General features: G+C 40.9%; 1 protein-coding gene across 1 annotated transcript in view; it reads right to left on the bottom strand.

The window, feature by feature from the left end:
* ERAP1 (endoplasmic reticulum aminopeptidase 1) overlaps positions 1 to 19,266 on the bottom strand; it is a 129,783-nt gene that overhangs the window by 36,241 nt on the left and 74,276 nt on the right. The gene's annotated exons all lie outside the window — the stretch shown is intronic.

Here is a 19,266-nt window from a genome sequence, read left to right as displayed (position 1 = left end):
GCTCCTGAGCCTGTGCTCTGGAGCCCAAGAGCTGCAACTACCGAGCGCAGGCACCACGGCTACTGAAGCCATTGCGCCCTAGAGCCCCTCTCTTGCTCTGCAGCAAAGCAACTCTGTGCTTTGCAACTAGAGAGTGGTTCCCACTTGCTACAACTAGAGGAAAGCTCATGCAAGAACGAAGAGTCAACCCAGCCAGTAAAATAAATCTCAGTAAAGAACTTATTAAAGTTCTTTAAAAATAACTCAATAAAAGTTCGGCCTACTTTTTCAAATCAAATGACCATTTCTGTGCTCCCCTTGGAACATTAAGACTGGATGAAATGTCCCAAGAAGCCCACCTTTAAACAGCTGAGGGTGAATGGGGTAAGAGGCCAAGAAGACACAAATGTTCCTACTCACCGAATGCTGCCCTGGCCTCTCTGAGATCTTTTTCTCAGTAAATGCAGGCTTTCTCCTCTCATTTCCTTCTCTGCGGCCTTGCCTTTGAAACCCTGGGGTTCTAAGTTACTCGAAGAGTATTTCTCAACTTCTTTTCCCCTCAATCTTATGCCTCCTTTTAAAACATACAATTTTTTCCTTCTGCATAGTCAAGGTTATTTTGTAATATAAAATTAACGCCCTGTCCCCGAGCCCAACCAGAGTGGGACCAAGGGAACTATTTTCACTAAAATTCAACAATAAAACCCACTCTGGGATCAGGTAATTTCTGCCTGTTTCCCAGGATGTCAGTGTATAGCTTATAGCTCCCAGGCCTCTGGATATCAGGGAATGATCCCAGTTTGCTCAGATGAGAGCAACTGGTCCAGTAAACTTTTGCATTTCTTTGTTTTCATATTTGTATTTTGGGACTTGGTGTTTCCCTTCAGTTTCTAATAAGCTTAGTTTCTTTGAAAAGATTTCTTAAAATGGTCAGGATGGAAGGAAGTGAAGGTACCAAACAGGTGGGAAAGAAAGTGAAATTTGCTCAGTTGTGACCGACTCTTTGCAACCCCATGGACCATGGAATTCTCCAGGCCAGAATACTGGAGTGGGTAGCCTTTCCCTTCTGCAGGGGATCTTCCCAACCCAGGGATCGAACCCAGGTCTCCTGCATTGCAGGCAGACTCTTTACCAGCTGAGCCACCGGGGAAGGCCAGAGGATGCTCTAAATGACCAGTTAAGGCAGGGAGAGGGAAATGCTTTTACCCATACTGGGCAGAAGGTAACTGAAATGTCAGTAAGGAGAAAGCTGGCCACCAGACTTCTTTCTCACAGCCATTCCCTTGCCCAGACTTTAGACTCAGTTACAGTGCTAGGATTCCCTCTTCAGAATCCAAGGACACTACAAATAAAGCAATTAAGACAAGGATTTGGCAGCATTCCCTTCCCGTTTCAAAGCTCCAGCAGGGATCTGTGGGATGCAGACCTTGGAGTAAGGACTTTAAACTTGAAGGATTCGCACTTGCAGAGGCCTTGAGATCAAAAGTTAGCAGCCACCAAGCTCAGAAATGGTCTTAGAGGGAAGTGGCCAGAAAGAAGGGGCATCTAGGATTATTGATTACTTAACAACTGTTAGATACTGTGCTAAATGGATTTGTGTGTATGTATGTATAATTTAATCTTTTCAGCAATCATGTAATGTAGGTATTATGCTTTATAAATTTAGAAAAGTAAGAGAGATTGGCAACTTGCTCAAAAAAAAAAAAAAAAAAAAAAAAAAACACCTAAATTTGAACCCTAGGTGTGTCAATTTGAGTCCAAAGTACATGTTTTTTCCACTGATTCACATCCCTTCCTCAGCTAGCTATTATGTACTCCCCACCCGCTTCACCTTGCCACCGCTTCACTTGGCAGTTCTAGCTTTGCTCTCTTCCAGGCAGCCCCTGGGAATTTCCCACCTTGAAAAACCTTCCTGGAGCCTCCCCATTTCCTCCTGGTGGATATTCAGTTATGCTGCTCTAACTACAGTAGTAGCTAAAGAATCCAAAGCTTTATACCTCGCTCATGGCACACTGTCTGTAGGCAGGGTCCTCTGCCCTGCACAGCCAGTTGGGGCTCAGCGTGCTGGAGGACCATCATCTTGTTGGTACCTCCATCTGAAGCTTTTGGCCTTCTTGATCACCACGGCAAGGAAGAGTAAGTCCAAAGAATTAAGCATCAGCTTTTTCCCACCTCATTGCTGAATAATATATATCCCTTCCACTCACATTTCATTGACCAGAACTAACTACATGGTCTTCTGCAAATACAGGGAGAGGCTGGAAAACACTAATATTGTCCTCAACACAGTGTAACAGGGTCAGCTGAATCTTACCTATCAAAAGTTCAATGTCCTTAGTCTCAGACGGGACCCGGGAGGAGGAGGAAGTCCGTCTCAGGCTTTAGCCATTGCAACACATACAACCATGGCTTCAGTTCAGTTCAGTCACCCAATCGTGTCTGACTCTTTGTGACCCCATGGACTGCAGCACACCAGGCCTCCCTGTCCACCATCAACTCCCAGAGTTTACTCAAACTCATGTCCATTTAGTTAGTGATCCATCCAACCATCTCATCCTCTGTCATCCGCTTCTCCTCCTGCCTTCAATCTTTCCCAGCATCAGGGTCTTTTCCAATGAGTCAGTTCTTCACATCAGGTGGCCAAAGTATTGGCGTTTCAGCATCAGTCCTTCCAATGAACATTCAGGACTGATTTCCTTTAGGATGGACTGGTTGGATCTCCTTGCAGTGGCTTATTGTTGATCAATTCTCTTTTGCCAGCTTGGATTCCAGATGTTGATCAAGTAGTGTTCAGTTTTGCTCTGATTAATTGCATCAGTTCTGTCTTCATTCAGTTCAGTTCAGTTCCGTCTCAGTTGTGTCCAACTCTTTGCGACCGCATGGACTGCAGCACACCAGGCCTCTCTGTCTTCATTAGCTTTTGTCAATTAATGTCAGCATTGAGTTCATTTCTTCTCTTTGGCTGCCAAAGTTACTACCATTTGAACCTGTCACCACTTTCCTTTTTGATGTAAAGTCTTACCCATAATCATGATGTCGAAACCAGACAAAACAGAGCTATTCTGATGAAGGGGAACAAACCCACCTGTTCAGTCCTTGCCAACTGGCTCTCAGCTCCATTCCCACATCTACCCCCTCACACACACTGTGAATGCTTAGGTACCTCCATAGGCTCCTATGACCCCAGAACTTAATTTGTTAAACACCACCTTAAAAAAGAATAAAACAAACAAACAAAAAACAGCTATGTCCCTCATTCTTGATATTCCTGATATCTTGATATTAACAAAGAGAATGATAGTTTCCTCCTCTTCAGGCCAAATCACAAGCCAGGCCTACTCAACAAAATCTATACCATTTTACTGAAAAAAAAAAAAAAAAAAAGGAAGAAAATATAGATGTCAAGTTAAAAGAAGCACTACTTCAAAGAAGGCCACTGACCCCAAACAACCAATAAATCCCTCTAAAACATTATGGTTTGAAAGTATTTACATGTACGCTATCTCATTGAATCCTCAGAGTGTACCTGTATAGGTGGGTTCTATTAAGAGTGAACAAAAGAGTTCTCACTAAGTGATCAAAACTGCAGCCAGACTACTAGGACTCCTGAAGAACTTTCTGCGTGACTTGAGGACTGATGACTTGTTTCCCATTCCCCCCACCCCAGACATCTATCTGACAAACTTCTGCCATCTAGAGTAATCTGAGCGTGCCCCTCCTAGTTCCTGCAGCCTGATGGAACCCAGAGACCTCACTCTCTTCTGTCCCTCTTCAGTAAATGACAGGCCGACCTCACCCCTCTCCAGCCGACAATCTGTATTCCTATGGGTTTTCCCTCTGTTCATTTCAACTAGGAAGTAAGTCATCGTTAACACATGTTTTTAAGCTTTGCACTTCTTTCATTACTGTGAGATTCAACACTACACTGAATATATGTTGATTAGATGTTTTACTTTTTATTTCCTGTTTTGAGAATTATATGTTTATGATTGTTGCCCATTTATCTACTAGAATGTCATTCAGTTCAGTTCAGTTGCTCCGTCGTGTCTGACTCTGCAACCCTATGAATCGCAGCATGCCAGGCCTCCCTGTCCATCACCAACTCCCAGAGTTCACTCAGACTCACGTCCACCGAGTCAGTGATGCCATCCAGCCATCTCATCCTCTGTAGTCCCCTTCTCCTCCTGCTCCCAATCCCTCCCAGCATCAGAGTCTTTTCCAATGAGTCAACTCTTCGCATGAGGTGGCCAAAGTACTGGAGTTTCAGTTTCAGCATCAGTCCTTCCAAAGAAATCCCAGGGCTGATCTCCTTCAGAATGGACTGGTTGGACCTCCTTGTAGTCCAAGGGACTCTCAAGAGTCTTCTCCAACACCACAGTTCAAAAGCATCAATTCTTCAGTGCTCAGCTTTCTTCACAGTCCAATTCTCACATCCATACATGACCACTGGAAAAACCATAGCCTTGACTAGACGGACCTTTGTTTGCAAAGTAATGTCTCTGCTTTTCAATATGCTATCTAGGTTGTTCATAACTTTCCTTCCAAGGAGTAAGCATCTTTTAATTTCATGGCTGCAGTCACCATCTGCAGTGATTTTGGAGCCCCAAAAAATAAAGTCTGACATTGTTTCCACTGTTTCCCCATCTATTTCCCATGAAGTGATGGGACCAGATGCCATGATCTTCGGTTTCATCAAGAGGCTTTTTAGTTCCTTTTCACTGTCTGCCATAAGGGTGGTGTCATCTGCATATCTGAGGTTATTGATATTTCTCCCACCAATCTTGATTCCAGCTTGTGCTTCTTCCAGCCCAGCGTTTCTCATGATGTACTCTGCATAGGAGTTAAATAAGCAGGGTGAAAGTATACAGCCTTGACGTACTCCTTTTCCTATTTCATTAATTCATAAGAATGTCATTACTTAGTTACATAAAAATTTTCTATGACAGTCAAGAGAAATCCATGAATGCTATTAAAAATATAAAATATCACAATCAGTAAGGCTTTGTTGCTTCAAAGCAATCCCGCAAGTATGTCTAAATGAATCATGTCAGTTTATTAAAATCCCAGACCTGTACCTGCTTTGTTAAGTTATTTGAGATGTTGGAGTTTATTTACCAGATATTGTTAGCTTGAACATTAAACACATAGTGGTTCAGGAAACCTGATATTCGGGTTTGATCTTGTTTATGACTCTTTCTGCCACAGCAACTGAACATTTCATCCAAAAGGAAAAGAATACATGTTCTTTTCAGCCATGAAATTAAAAGATGCTTTCTCCTTGGAAGAAAAGCTATGACAAACCTAGACAGCATATTAAGAAGCAGAGACATTACTTTGCCAACAAAGGTCTGTATAGTCAAAGCTATCATTTTTCTAGTAGTCGTGTATGGATGTGAGAGTTGAACCATAAAGAAGGCTAAGCGTCAAAGAATTGATGCTTTTGAACTGTGGTGTTGGAGAAGACTCTTGAGAGTCCCTTGGACTGCAAGGAGATCAAACCAGTCTATGCTAAAGGAAATCAACCCTGAAAATTTATTAGAAGTACTGATGCTAAAGTTCCAATACTTTGCCCACCTAAGGTGAAGAGCTGACCCATCAGAAAAGACCCTGATGTTGGGAAAGATTGAAGGCAGGAGGAGAAGCAGACGACAGAGAATGAGATGGTTGGATGGCATCACTGACTTAAAGGACATGAGTTTGAGCAAGCTTCTGGAGATGGTGAAGGACAGGGAAGCCTGCTGTGCTACAGTCCATGGGGTCACAAAGAGTCAGACACGACTGAGTGACTGAGCCACAATATGTTCTTCTCAAGGGCACGTGGAGCATTCTCCAGGATTGATCACATTCTGGACAACATACTGAGCCTCAGTAATTTTAAGAAAAGTGAAATCATATCAAAAACCATTTCCAACCACAATACTATGAGATTAAATATCACTATAAGAAAAAAACTAAAAAACACAAACATGTGGAGGTTAAACAATATTCTACTTAAAAATCCAATGGATCACTGAAGAAAGCAAAAAGTACCTAGAAACAAATGAAAATGAAAGCATAAGCATGATGATCCAAAATTATGGAATGCAGCAAAAGCAGTTTTAAGAAGGAAGTTTATAGCAATACAATCTTACCTCAGAAAGCAAGAAATATCTCAAATAAACAATCTATCCTTATACCTAAAGCAATTGGAGAAAGAAGAGCAAACAAAAGTCAAAGCCAGTGGAAGGAAAGAAATAAAGATCAAAGCAGAAATAAGTGAAATAATGATAAAGAAAACCACAGAAAAGATCAATAAAATTAAAAGCTGATTCTATAAAAAGACAAGCAAAATTGATAAACCTTTAACCAGACTCATCAAGGGGGAAAAAAAAAGGGAGAGGACTTAAATCAATAAAATTTCGAAATGGAAAAGGAGAATTTACAATGGACACCACAAAAATGTACAGGATCGTAAGAGACTACTACAAGCAACTATATGTCAATAAAATAGACAATCTAGAAGAAATGGACAAATTCTTAAAAAGGTACACTCTCCCAAGTCTGAAACAGAAGAACTAGAAAATATAAACAGACCAATCACAGGTACTTAAATCAAAACTGATTTTAAAACCACAAAACATAAGCCTGGGACCTAGCAGCTTCACAGGCAGATTCTATCAAACATTTGGAGAAGAGCTAATACCTATCTTTCTGAAACTATTCCCAAAAATTGCAGAGGAAGGAAAACTCCCCAGCTCATTTTATGAGACCACCATCACCCTGATATACCAAAACCAAACAAAGATACCATAGAAAAAGAAAGTTACAGGCCAATAGTATTGATGAAAATATATGTAAAAATCCTCCACAAAATACAAGCAATCTGAAACCAGCAATACATTAAAAGGATCACACACCATGATCAAGTAGGATTTATCCCAGGAATGCAAGGATTTTTCAGTATCCACAAACCAATCAATGTGATACACCACATCAAAAAACTGAATAGAAACCATATGATCATCTCAACAGATGCATAAAAAGTTTTGACAAAATTGTACACCCACTTATGATAAAAGCTCTCCATAATGTGGTCACAGAAGACTCTACCTCAACATAATAAAGGCCATGTATGACAAACCTATAGCTAACATCATACTCAACAGCAAAAAGCTGAAACCATTTTCTCTAAGATCAAGAATAAAACACAGATGTTCAACCTCACCACTTTTACTCGGCATATCTTTCAAAGTCTTAGCCATGGCAATCAGAGAAGAAAAAGAAATAAAAGGAATTTAAGTTGGAAAAGAAGTAAAGCTGTCACTGTCTGCAGATGACATGATACCAAGAGAGTCAGTTCCTAGGTAGGTTGATAAGAAGTCCTGGGTCCCCAAGGAGGAGAAAGGGGTCTGAGACTCTCAAAGTGGAGATAGAGGTCTAGAATTCTCAAGGAGGAGGAAAGGAAAAATATCTTTTTTTTTTTTTTCTCTACTCTATGTTCCTTAGTCTTAGTCACATAAAATGTTTTTTCCTCTAAGCCTAGAACTGATAATTATACAACAAACAACTCAGTTTAAATTCTGTACTAAGGATTATATAACAACATATATCCTGCTTGAGGACAGTTTCTCCTTCCTGAAAACCTTCTGGCTAATCCTGTTATCTTAAAAAGTAAATTATGGGAATGAGTCCAGTAAGATCTTTACAACCTTGAGACATTCTTTCGATTTATTGCAATAACTAATTAAAAAATTATATGACTCCCTTGCTTAGACTAGTGAGGGGGACACTTTCAATCCCCCTTCTGATGTCTATGTCAGAAGCTGTCTCTGTCTCTTTTCACTTTAATAAAACTCTGCTATACAAAAGCTCTTGAGTGACCAAGCCTGGTCCCTGGTCCTGTAGTTAAATCTTCTTTGGAGATCACAATTCTGACACCATAAGCCATCAATTCTATACATAGAAGATCCTGAAGATGCTACCAGAAAACTACTCAGTTCAGTTCAGTTCAGTGGCTCAGTCGTGTCCGACTCTTTGTGACCCCATGAATCGCAGCATGTCAGGCCTCCGTGTCCATCACCAACTCCTGGAGTTCACTCAAACTCATGTCCATCGAGTCGGTGATGCCATCCAGCCATCTCATCCTCTGTTGTTCCCTTCTCCTCCTGCCCTCAATCCCTCCCAGCATCAGAGTTTTTTCCAATGAGTCAACTCTTCACATGAGGTGGCCAAAGTACTGGAGTTTCAGCTTTAGCATCATTCCATTGGATCTCCTTGCAGTCCAAGGGACTCTCAAGAGTCTTCTCCAACACCACAGTTCAAAAGCATCAATTCTTCAGTGCTCAGCTTTCTTCACAGTCCAACTCTCACATCCATACATGACCACTGGAAAAACCATAGCCTTGACTAGACGGACCTTTGTTGGCAAAGTAATGTCTCTGCTTTTCAATATGCTATCTAGGTTGTTCATAACTTTCCTTCCAAGGAGTAAGCACCTTTTAATTTCATGGCTGCAATCACCATCTGCAGTGATTTTGGAGCCCCCAAAAATAAAGTCTGACACTGTTTCCACTGTTTCCCCATCTATTTCCCATGAAGTGATGGGACCAGATGCCATGATCTTCATTTTCCGAATGTTGAGCTTTAAGCCAACTTTTTCACTCTCCTCTTTCACTTTCATCAAGAGGCTTTTTAGTTCCTCTTCACTTTCTGCCATAAGGGTGGTGTCATCTGCATATCTGAGGTTATTGATATTTCTCCCACCAATCTTGATTCCAGTTTGTGCTTCTTCCAGCCCAGCATTTCTCATGATGCTCTCTGCATATAAGTTGAATAAGCAGGGTGACAATATACAGCCTTGACGTACTCCTTTTCCTACTTGGAACCAGTCTGTTGCTCCATGTCCAATTCTAACTGTCGCTTCCTGACCTGCATATAGGTTTCTCAAGAGTCAGGTCAGGTGGTCTGGTATTCCCATCTCTTTCAGAATTTTCCACAGTTTATTGTGATCCACACAGTCAAAGGCTTTGGCATAGTCAATAAAGCAGGAATAGATGTTTTTCTGGAACTCTCTTGCTTTTTCCATGATCCAGCGGATATTGGCAATTTGATCTCTGGTTCCTCTGCCTTTTCTAAAACCAGCTTGAACATCAGGAAGTTCACGGTTCACATATTGCTGAAGCCTGGCTTGGAGAATTTTGAACATTACTTTACTAGCATGTGAGATGAGTGCAATTGTGCGGTAGTTTGAGCATTCTTTGGTATTGCCTTTCTTTGGGATTGGAATGAAAACTGACCTTTTCCAGTCCTGTGACCACTGCTGAGTTGTCCAAATTTGCTGGCATATTGAGTGCAGCACTTTCACAGCATCATCTTTCAGGATTTGGAATAGCTCAACTGGAATTCCATCACCTCCACTAGCTTTGTTCGTAGTGATGCTTTCTAAGGCCCACTTGACTTCACATTCCAGGATGTCTGGTTCTAGGTCAGTGATCACACCATCGTGATTATCTGGGTCATGAAGATCTTTTTTGTACAGTTCTTCTGTGTATTCTTGCCACCTCTTAATGTCTTCTGCTTCTGTTAGGTCCATACCATTTCTGTCCTTTATCGAGCCCATCTTTGCATGAAATGTTCCCTTGGTATCTCTAATTTTCTTGAAGGGATCTCTAGTCTTGCCCATTCTGTTGTTTTCCTCTATTTCTTTGCATTGATCACTGAGGAAGGCTTTCTTATCTCTTCTTGCTATTCTTTGGAACTCTGCATTCAGATGCTTATATCTTTCCTTTTCTCCTTTGCTTTTCACTTCTCTTCTTTTCACAGCTATTTGTAAGGCCTCCCCAGGCAGCCATTTTGCTTTTTTGCATTTCTTTTCCATGGAGATGGTCTTGATCCCTGTTTCCTGTACAATGTCACGAACCTCAGTGTATAGTTCATCAGGCACTCTATCTATCAGATCTAGTCCCTTAAATCTATTTGTCACTTCCACTGTATAATCATAAGGGATTTGATATAGGTCATACCTGAATGGTCTAGTGGTTTTCCCTACTTTCTTCAATTTCAGTCTGAATTTGGCAATAAGGAGTTCATGGTCTGAGCCACAGTCAGCTCCTGGTCTTGTTTTTGCTGACTATATAGAGCTTCTCCATCTTTGGGTGCAAAGAATATAATCAATCTGATTTCGGTGTTGACCATCTGGTGATGTCCATGTGTAGAGTCTTCTCTTGTGTTGTTGGAAGAGGGTGTTTGCTATAACCAGTGTGTTCTCTTGGCAAAACTCTATTAGCCTTTGCCCTGCTTCATTCCGTATTCCAAGGCCAAATTTGCCTGTTATTCCAGGTGTGTCTTAACTTCCTACTTTTGCATTCCAGTCCCCTATAATGAAAAAGACATCTTTTTTGGTTGTTAGTTCTAAAAGGTCTGGTTGGTCTTCACAGAACCGTTCAACTTCAGCTTCTTCAGCATTACTGGTTGGGGCATAGACTTGGATTACTGTGATATTGAACAGATTGCCTTGGAAATGAACAGAGATCATTCTGTCGTTTTCAAGATTGCATCCAAGTACTGCATTTCAGAGTATTTTGTTGACCATGATGGGTACTCCATTTCTTCTAAGGGATTCCTGCCAGCAGTAGTAAATATAATGGTCACTAGAGTTCAGCAATGAATTTGGAAAAGTTACAGGATGCAAAATTAATATACAGAAATCTGTTGTGTTTCTATAAACTAACAACAGCAGATCAGAAAGAGGATTTAAGGGGAAAATCCCATTTTCTATTGCATCAAAAAGAATAAAATACCTAGGAATAAAGCTACCTAAGGAAGCAAAATGCCTGTATTCTGAAAAATATAACTTGCTGGTGAAAGAAATAAAAAATGACACAGATAGGATATGCCATGTTCTTAGATTGGAAGAATCAATATTGTAAAATATGAATATACTACCCAAGGCAATCTACAGATTCAATGACATCTCTATCAAATTATCAATGACATTTTTCACAGCACTAGAATTTTTTCAAAAATCATAAAATTTGTAGGGAGACAAAAAAGACCCTGAATATCCAAAGTAATTTTAAGAAAAACAGAGCTGGAAGAATCAGGCTCCCTAACTTCCAATTCTAGTACAAAGCTATAGTCATCAAAACAATGTGATACTGGCACAAAAAAATAGAAATATATACCAAATGGAACAGAATTAAAAGCCCAGAAATATTCTACAGTCAACTGATGCACCTATGGTCAACTCCTGCACTTACAGTCAATCAATCTGTAACAAAGGAGGCAAGAATATACAACAGAGAAAAGACAATGACTTCAATAAACGGTGCTGGGAAAACGGAACAGATATATTTGAAAAAAAAATGAAGCTAGAACATTCTTTAATGCCATACACAAAAATAAACTCAAAATGGATTGAAGGTCTAAATGTAAGACCGGATACTAAAAGCTCTTGGAGAAAAACATAGGCAGAACACTCTTTGATATAAATTACAGCAACATCTTTTTGGGTACACTTCCTAGAGTAACAGAAATGAAAACAAAAATATATAAAATGGGACTTAATTAAACTCAAAAACTTTTGCACAGCAAAGGAAACCATAAACCAAACAAAAAGACAACTTATAGAATGGGAGAAATATTTGCAAACAAAGCAACTAAGCAACTGACAAGGGCTTTATCTCCAAAATTTAGAAACACTTCATGCAGCTCAATATCAAAATAAATAAATAAATAAACAATCCAGTCAAAAAAAAAAAATGGGCAGAACACCCAAAGAAACATTTCTCCAAGGAAGACATACAGATGGCCAATAGGCACATGAAAAGATGCTCAACACCACTATTAGAGAAATGCAAGTCAAACTGCAATGAGGTACCCCCTCACACCAGTCAGAATGGGCATCATTAAAGTCTATAAACAGTAAATGCTGGAGAGGATGTGGAGAAAACAGAATTCTCCTACCCTGTTGATGGGAATGTAAATTGATACAGCCACTATGGAGAACAATATGGAGGATCCTTAAGAAACTAAAAATAAAGCTTCCATGTGACCCAGCAATCCCACTCCTTGGCCTATATCTGGAGTAAGCCATGGTTCAAAAGGATATACGTACCCAGTGTTCATACCACCACTGTTTACAATAGCCAAGACATGGAATGAGCCTAAATGTCCATTGACAGATAAATGGATAAAGAAGACGTGGTACATATATACAGTGGAATATTACTCAGCTATTAAAAAGAATGAAATAATGCCACTTGCAGCAACATGGATGGATCTGGAGATTATATCATACTAAGTGAAGTAAGTCATAAAGACAATTATCATTTGGTATCTTTTATATGTGGAATCTTTAAAAAATGAACTTATTCACAAAACAGGAACAGACTTAGAGAATGAATTCATGGTTACCAAAGAGTTGGACAAGACTTAGTGACTGAACAACAAAAAGCTAAAAAAAAAAAAAAAAGGAGTTACCCAGGAGTGAGCATGTTCTTTGCATATTCCAAAAGAAGTAATAAAAATATTGGTTTGAAAACATAGATTGTTGTTCAGACATGTCCAACTCTGCAACCCCATAGACTGCAGCAAGCCAGGCTTCCCTGTCCATCACCATCTCCCTGAGCTTGCTCAAACTCATGTCCATTGAGTCAGTGATGCCATCCAACCATCTCATCCTCTGTCGTCCCCTTCTCTTCTGGCCTTCAATCTTTCCCAGCATCAGGGTCTTTTCCAATGAGTCAGTTCTTCACATCAGGTGGCCAAAGTATTGGAGCTTCAGCTAATTTCCTTGAAGTGATGGGAGTGGATGCCATATTTTATTTTTTTGAATGTTGAGTTTTAAGCTTACTTCTTCATTCTCCTCTTTCACATACATCAAGAGGCTCTTTAGTTCCTCTTCACTTTCTGTCATAAGGGTGGTGTCATTTGCATATCTGAGATTATTGAGATTTCTCTCATCAATCTTTATTCCAATTTGTGCTTCATAGAGCCCGACATTTTGCATGATGTACTCTGCATTTAAATTAAGCAGGGTAACAATATGCAGCCTTGACGTTCTCCTTTCCCAATTTTCAACCAGTCTGTTGTTCCATGACTGGTTCTAACTGTCATTTCTTGACCTGCATATGGATTTCTCAGGAGGCAGGTATCCCCATCTCTTTCAGAATTTTCCAGTTTGTTGTGATCCTCACAGTCAAAGCCTTTAATATAGTCAAGGAAGCAGAAGTAGATGTCAACTATATTTTCTACAGAACCATAGTATCATGCTACCAAACAGTTCTCATGCTCTCTCACATGAGACAGGGGAGAGGAAAATGTCTATTTGCCACATTAATATTACTGTACACTGTACATCTAGGTATTTCTGTTATTGTAATCATAGGATATGACAGCCTATCTCATTGAGGCAAGAAGGATATGTAGATCTGGGAAGTGATTGATGAGGGAATACTTGATCAGAAACTAAGGAAGGACCTTGACTCCAGAAACGAAAGATTTGATTCTTCATTTTGCTAAAAATGTGAATATCTCCCAAATAAGAAATGAGAAATTAATAGCAGGCTGAAAATGTTCACTGATGGATAATGAGTCAGCTTCTATCAGAAGAACTGATTCCAACCTCAGAAGAAAGATGACATCTGAGATTCTAACCAATAAAGAGATCAGAGCTCAATAAAATAATCTGAACAGTAAATGGATTCGATAAAGAAGGTGACCAAAGGTAGAGAGAGCTTTTACAGGATAGGGAATGTATTATAGGTCCAGTAATAACCCAAAGTCAGAGAGTCCGGGCAAGATCTGAGAAGGCCGGGGCAGCTGCAGAGAAGCACTGCAGAGCTGAGTCACTTGGGCCCAACACCAGAGATTCTGGTTGTTCAGTCGCTAGCCTGCTTCAGCGGCAGGGCCACAAGGAGGGGAAGAGTCCAGCCATGAGTGGGTGGCTCAGCCAAAGATGTCAAAATGAAACTCGAGTTAAATTAGTGAGAATACTGGGCTCTTCTGTTTCTGTAGCATTGTGTTGGCTTTGTTTTCCCACTCTGAGCTTCCCAGTCCTGGTGGTGGTTTGCTAAAGTTTTACAGCATCTATATTAGCCTAGCCATCCAACAGTCCCCCTTTCTAAAGAGTGATCACTGAAAAATCATAATACAGTACAATTTTATATTACTCATTTAACCTTTGTAGTGCACTAGTAAATAAAATACCCAAACTACTGAAACTTCTTTTTTTTTTTTTCCTTTACCTTCCTTCTTTTCAACAGATATTAATTGATGCAGTGAGTAAAGAGAAGCAAAGAAATGCACCAGAATAATTTAGGGAAGTTGTCTTAGCAAAAGATTCCTTACCTCCACCATGAGAAATTCTGATTCAACCGATCTTGGTTGATAAATACATTAAATTCAAGGGAAAGTATAAACTTTCTCTTTCCATTTACACAGCTGCCCTGAGGACAAAGGGAATTCTCCATGTCTTAGCTGGAAAAGTAGGAGGATTAGTGAACTCCTGAGGGCCAGACCTCAAAAGGAGGCAGCACCAGCTATTTGAGTTCTGGAACCTTGGAGGAACTACTGAAAATATTGCAGATAGAGGAAGAAAGAGAGGTGAACTACCGGGGTCCAGCCCCGGTTGGATCCAGGGATTCCCTCGGGAGGACGGCGTTGGTGAAAAGGATAGCAAAGCAGAGAGATTAGGGGCTCATTATAACTGGTTTATGCGGAAAGTCAATAAAACCCATGACATCAGGTTTGCTCTGACCACAGTGGCCACAGGCGCCCTCTCAAATCGCTGAAGGTGCCCCACCTTAGGCACCTTCTCAAGTGGGTCTTAGAAGCCCAGGCAAGTAAGTGGTCCCAGAGGACCCCCGTGCTCCAATTAAATGTCCTGAAGGAAGAACAGAAAAGAAAAGGAGAGAAAAGGAAGCAAGAAAGAATGACATGGGGAGACCAAGCTTTGAGCAAGGCCCGTAGCTTTATTTTCAAAGGGAGCTTATATACCTTAAGTTGTGCATAGAGGGTAATAGGGGGTGTAAAATCATGCAAAGTCAGCAGTCTTTGATCCTTATCGAGACCAGGCTTTCTCTTCTGCAAACTTATCGTATACAAATGGTTTAGGTGATTTACATCATCTTCTGGCCAGAAGGCCTATTAACATTTTATGATTCTGATAAAGGTTTGTCAACCATAAGACTTATTTTCTCTAAGAGTAATTATTTTAAGGTTTGGCGCCATCCTCCGAAGGTGTTAGATAAAGTTGCATTCCTATAGGGCAAAGGTGCAGTGGGCTTACAACAAAGGAAAGAATTTATTACCTTAAGGGTCTAAAGTTGTTAGCACCAAGTCCACTGCTTATTTTTTCTATATACCAACTAGATTAATTAATACACTTCTAAGGATACAATACAGGGGATGTGGAAACTTGGCAGCAAGCATTGGCTCAACAATGAAATCTTCTACTAGTTCTGTTCTAATAATTTCTAACTCTCCGAGAGGCTCTATACTATTTGAATATCTTAAGCTTCCCATGCCTCTTGCCATTGGGAGACTGTAAACAATCCTATGTGTAGCTCTAGGAATCCGGGTAAACCTGTCAGGCAAGTTAGAAAGTCATCAGAGGGGTTTGAATTGAAACACTCCTATTATGCCCAAGAGGCTAATTAACTAGAGCTCTAAGTTGATTTCCTTCAGAGAAAGGTGATTGGTGATAGCCCCCTGTTAATGTCAGAGGAGTTGGTGAAAGTTGTAAAATAGTGAAACAGACAGATTCTGGTTTTGGGGTAGACGCTCAGGCAGATCTGGGGGGGGCCCCTCGAGCTCTGACTCGCCTTGCCCGTCAGGGCTGTCCCGCATGACCTTGTCATGGGTGGGAACTCCCGTGGTGGCTCCCAGCAGCAAACAATGTCTGGAGTCTGCTATGGTTGTTGACAACTGTCTAGAGCGTTCCATCAAACTCCTCTTTACCAATGAAGAATGGGAAAATTTCAAGTTTGGAGATCAAAATTTGTGCATTTAATGCTGGGAAAGGGCCAGAGAAGGCATTCTCTTTGTGGGTTTGGTTTCTGAATCCTCAGCTTGTGAAAGAGGCTGTACAGGGAGAAATTAATACATGTAAACTGTTCCAAGAGTTCGAACTCTAGGGAGAAAGATGGCCCACAGATAGGAGGGCTAAATCAGCAAGGAGACTTTTGACATACAAATTGAATGCCTCCCTGATGGGGAGGGGTAGTGGGGACCTGGAGGGACAGAGGACCAGCATAAAGCAGGCCCCCTCACTGGCAAAGTCAGAGTACAAGGGAGCCCACTGCTGCTGGGCAGGCCTAGGGTGTGAAATGGAATGAGAAGGGTGGCCAGTGGATCTGGAGATGCAGATGGGAGATCTCAGCATAGGTATATTGAATAATAGTGTGTGTCCCTGGGAATCTAACTAACCACAGGTCAGTTAGGGACAGTGATCACCTTACAACTGACCAGTGCATTGAAATCAACAAATAATGCCAACCTCACTTCAGGCTTTGTATCCATGTAATTACAAAGATGAGAAAAAATGAAATTGCCAAAAAGACCAGTGACATTTTAAAATCTAACCTCTATGCTGAATCAGTCACAGAGAACCGAATCTATTCAAGCTATTTAACCAGAAAAGGATTTATTACAGGCTATTACATAATCATTCAGTTCAGTTCAGTCGCTTAAAACACACACACTGGAAGGAGCTTCCAGAACAAATCCCAAAGCCACTATGTAGAACTTGGCCACCAACAAAGCTGCTTCCCTTGCCATGACCCAGAACCTATCTGCTATTCTGGGCAGCAATTACCATAGCTGCTGGCTCCTGAACTATGTTGGGGATGCTACCAACTGTCCCAGCCAAAGGAATAACTCAAGCTTTGCCTCTCTCCCCACTTAACTCAGTTCCAGATTCAAGTCTCCGACCAGTGCCTCTATTTGGCCGAGCCTGATGAATGTTCAGAACCTGGGAGCAAGGGCCTCTGGGAGATGAAGTTTTTGCTTTCCAGACTCTGCAATGGAGTAAGGAATCCTGAAAAGGGGCTGGATGAGGTACTGAGTGAACCAGATACAATCTATACCCCAGACGTTAAATGGTGTTGAGACTGAACAAATGAAAAAGAAAGAAAACAACTATGAGGAAACCTCAGGGAATTTTGAGTGTTTTTATGGACAAAAACATAACTGGGAAATCAATGGTACCTTTAGATTATGAGAGGCTCGGGGCACTTTGGAGTGGGATGAGTACTGCTGTGATGTAAGCATATTGTCAAGCAACAGGGTATGATGTGGTATCTCTGAAATGTCTCCAGCGGCTCGTTTTTTTTTCTGTTTTGCCCGTTCAGCACTGGTTCTTCCCCTCCTTCTGGGAAATACACATTCATGTGGCTCAGTGTAAGTCTGGGATGATCAGGGCATCTGCGATCTCTAGCTACAGTGATTGGTCCAAGGACAGGCACGTGACCCAAGCCAGAGCAATCAGAGGCCTTGCTCAGGGTTATTCTGGCTAGAGCTCCAGGAGAAGCCTTGAGTGTCCTGCCCAACAATTCAGAATCCACATCCCAGTCCACTTCTGCTGTTCTCAAGTCAGCATCACAGGCACAGTCAATTTCTGAGGTGATAAAAGCTAAAAAATTTGAAGCTGCATTGTCCAATTTCATTAAGTATCTTAAAGGGGTTACTTAACATTCCAAAATTCATTTTTGTATATTTCATGGGAAAAGTGCATACTCAAATGACGTTTGAGACTGAAGTCTTAAGAAAATATGCTATCGTCTAAAAATTACCAGTTTTCCTTAAGCTGTTGATGAAAGCATAAATCATGAATAAGACCACATAAGGTTTTTTTTTTTAAGAGTCCTATAAAACTGTGACTATCCCTGAAAAAGAAATTTTCTTTCATTTCTCAAAAAAAAAAAAAAAAGACTCATATCCTTTGTGAAACTGCAAACAGAAAATTCTGGTTAGTTGCCAGATCAAATGCTCTTTTTTCACTTTTTACCCTGTTAGTTTTTGTGCAGTATTTGATGTCATTTATAACCTCTCCCTTGTGCAACAGGAAGGAAAGAGGCAGGGCACAACTTCTGAAAGAATGACATAGCCCAAGGACACAACATAAACTGATTAGAATCAAATGGGACCAAGATGGCAGACAGGACTAGACCCTAATTCAATCAGCAAGTGAAAAGGCACACCCAGAGGCACCACGACAGCCCTGTTAAATGACCAAGGAATGGGCAGTGGCCCAAATTCTGGAAATCTCCACTCCTTCCCAAAAATAGTTGGAATAACCCTCCTACTCATTAGCATATGAAATTACCCAGCCTATAAAAACTAACCACACCAAATTTCACGGCCGCATTCACCCTCTGCGATGGCCCACACTCTGTCTGTGGAGTGTGCTTCTCTCTCTGTATCTGAATAAATCCACTTCGTACCTATCACTTTGTCTCTCACTGAATTCTTTATGTGATGAGACATCAAGAACCTGAGCTTCATTAGGTCCTGAAACCAGGTACTATGGGTTTTGTTGGGGTTTGGGTCCCAGCCACATGGGTTCAAGTCCCAAGCAAGGTTTTGGCTGGGTTTGAGTCCCAGCCATGTGGGGTTGAGTCCCAATCTGAGGTAAATAGTTTCACTTGCAATCTCTTACCTCCCTTGGTTTTAGAGATACCACTCTTGATTTCTCTCCTGAACCGTGTATCTCTATTAACACTACTTATTTTGGAAAGTTTTCAACAGACTCCAGAAGAAGCTGCCCTCATCCCTCACAAGCCCATAACTCCCTTCTATCTTCCATTTTTGATTCTTGACCCCATTGGTGAATCTAGAAGAAAGGCAGGACTCATCATTCAGTCCCACGGACTTGAGAACACAAGACAAAGTAAAGGGCAAGCCACAGAGGGATTCCTTGTCTTTGACCAGCTACTGACGATCATGTCTTGTACCTGGATGAGTGCCAAAGTCAAAGCAAGTAAAACAAGTCTAACCTAGGAGCTCAGTGGAAATTAGGAGACAAAACATACAGCTTCAAAAGGAGATCTCAAGGACCTAAACAGACATTTCTCCAAAGAAGACATACAGATGAATGACAAACACATGAAAAGATGCTCAACATCACTTATTATTAGAGAAATGGAAACCAAAACTACAATGAGATATCACCTCACACTGGTCAGAATTGCCATCATCAAAACACTACAAACAATCATGCTGGAGAGGATGTGGGGAAAAGAGAATGCTCTTGCATGGTTATTGGGAATGTAAATTGATACAGCCACCATGGAGAACAGTATAGAAAAT

The sequence above is a fragment of the Bos indicus x Bos taurus genome, chromosome 7, assembly GCF_003369695.1.
Source record: "Bos indicus x Bos taurus breed Angus x Brahman F1 hybrid chromosome 7, Bos_hybrid_MaternalHap_v2.0, whole genome shotgun sequence".
Taxonomy (NCBI): Eukaryota; Metazoa; Chordata; class Mammalia; order Artiodactyla; family Bovidae; genus Bos; species Bos indicus x Bos taurus.
This window is presented reverse-complemented; position numbering and strand designations above follow the sequence as displayed.